This window comes from Tupaia chinensis, unplaced genomic scaffold, assembly GCF_000334495.1.
Source record: "Tupaia chinensis unplaced genomic scaffold, TupChi_1.0 Scaffold000201_1, whole genome shotgun sequence".
NCBI classification, from domain to species: domain Eukaryota; kingdom Metazoa; phylum Chordata; class Mammalia; order Scandentia; family Tupaiidae; genus Tupaia; species Tupaia belangeri.
The window spans coordinates 163,696-166,006 of NW_006159676.1; the positions used below are offsets into that span (position 1 = coordinate 163,696).

Below are 2,311 nucleotides of genomic sequence, written 5' to 3' on the forward strand. Positions count from 1 at the left end.
GTGGCAATGTTGCTGGTGACAGCAAAAATGACCCACCAATGGAAGCAGCTGGCTTCACTGCTCAGGTGATTATCCTGAACCATCCAGGCCAAATCAGTGCTGGCTATGCCCCTATACTGGATTGTCACACAGCTCACATTGCTTGCAAGTTTGCTGAGCTGAAGGAAAAGATTGATCACCATTCTGGTAAAAAGCTGGAAGATGGTCCTAAATTTTTGAAATCTGGTGATGCTGCCATTGTTGATATGGTTCCTGGCAAGCCCATGTGTGTTGAGAGCTTCTCTGACTATCCTCCTCTGGGCCATTTTGCTGTTCGTGATATGAGACAGACAGTTGCTGTTGGTGTCATCAAAGCTATGGACAAGGCTGCTGGAGCTGGCAGGGTCACCAAGTCTGCCCAGAAAGCTCAGAAGGCTAAATGAATATCCCTAATTCCTGAGTCTGCCCAGAAAGCTCAGAAGGCTAAATGAATATCCCTAATTCCTGCCACCCTAGTCTTATCCAGTGGTGGAAGAACAGTCTCAGAACTGTTTGTTTCAATTGGCCATTTAAGTTTAATAGTAAAAGACTGGTTAATGATAACAATGCATCGTAAAACCTTCAGAAGGGAAGGAAAATGTTTTGTGGACCATTTCGTGTTTTTGTGTGTGGCAGTTTTAAGTTATTAGTTTTTAAAATCAGTACTTTTTAATGGAAACGACTTAACCAAAAATTTTGAGACCCATTAAAACAAAGTTTAATGAGAAAAAAAAATAATAAAAGCAATTCCATTTACAATAGCAAAAAAAAAAAAATCCCTAACCAAAGAAATCAAGGACCTCTACAAGGAAAACTTAAAAACTAAGAAAAAAAATTAAAATGATGCAAGGAGAGGGAAAAACATCCCATGTTCCTGGATTGGAAGAATTAGTATAATCAAAATATCGATCCTATCCAAATTAATCTATAAACTTAATGCAATCCCAATTCAAACTACCAGGGATATTCCTCACAGAAATCTAAAAGAAAAAAATCAAAATTTTTCTGGGATCATAAAAGACCTTGTATTGCCAAAGCATCTACACAAGAAGAGTGGAATAAGAGACATCTCACTCCATGACCTCAAAATGAGGTCAAAGCTATTACAAAGCTCTGATAATCAAATCAGCATGGTATTGGCACAAAAACAGGTAGGTGGACCAATAGAGCAGAATAGAGATCCCAGAAATAAATTGCAAAACATACACACCAGCTGATGTCTGACAAAGAGCATCAGTCAATCCAGTAGTAAAAGGAAAAGCCCTTTAACAAATGGTGCTGGAAAAACTAGGTATCTACTTATAGATAGTACACCCTTATCTCTCTCTCTATTAAGAAAACTTAGCACAAAATGGATCAAAGGTCTAAACCTAAGACCTCTAACTATAAAACTACTGGTGGATAACACTAGGGAAACTCTTGGAGACATTGGAGTAAGCAAGGACTTCTTAAATAATATCCCTCTAAGCACAAGCAATAATCTCCAAAATATACTACATGAGGTTAAAAAGCTTCTGCACACCAAAAGAAACAATGATTAAAGTGAATCGGCAACCCTCTGAATGGGAGAATATATTTGCAAACTCTCCCTCAGATAAAGGTCTGGAAACCAGTATATAAAGGGAACTTGAGCAGTTCACCTGAAAGAAAAAAAATCAACCCAATTTAAAAATGGGATAATAAGATGAACAGACAACTCTCTCAGGAAGACATAAAACAGCCATAAATCAGATGAAAAAATTCTCAACATTGCTTATCATAAGGGAGATGGAACTCAAAACCATGACATACCACCTAAACCCAGTCAGAAACCATACCCCTAAACCCAGTCACCTAAACTCTGCATTTTCCTACTATACAAGATGGCAAGCGAAAAAGCTGCGAAGCAGAATATTAAAGAGAAGTAACCTGAAGCCAAAAGGCTGATGCCAATGGCAAGGTTAAAAAGCGTGACCCCAAGGCTAAAAAGCCCAAGAAGGGGAAGCCCCATTGCAGCCGAAACCCGGTCCTAGTCCAGGGCAATGGCAGATACTCCCAGTCTGCCATGTATTCCAAGAAGGCCATGTACAAGAGGAAATACTCGGCCACAAAATCCAGGATCAAAAAGAAAAAGGAGAAGGTTCTTGTCACTGTCACAAAACCAGTTAGTGGGCCAAGAATGGTGGTACCCGAGTGGTTAAACTGTGCAAAATGCCTAGGTATTATCCTATTGAAGATGTGCCTCAAAAGCTGTTGAGCCACGGCAAACACCCTCCAGTCAGCATGTGAGAAAGCTGTGAGGTAGCATCACTCC

General features: G+C 39.7%; 1 pseudogene; it reads left to right on the forward strand.

Moving 5' to 3' along the window:
• The window catches only part of LOC102494329 (elongation factor 1-alpha 1 pseudogene), a 1,899-nt pseudogene extending 1,281 nt beyond the window's left edge, over window positions 1-618 (forward strand).
• The last annotated feature ends 1,693 nt before the right edge of the window (window positions 619-2,311 follow it).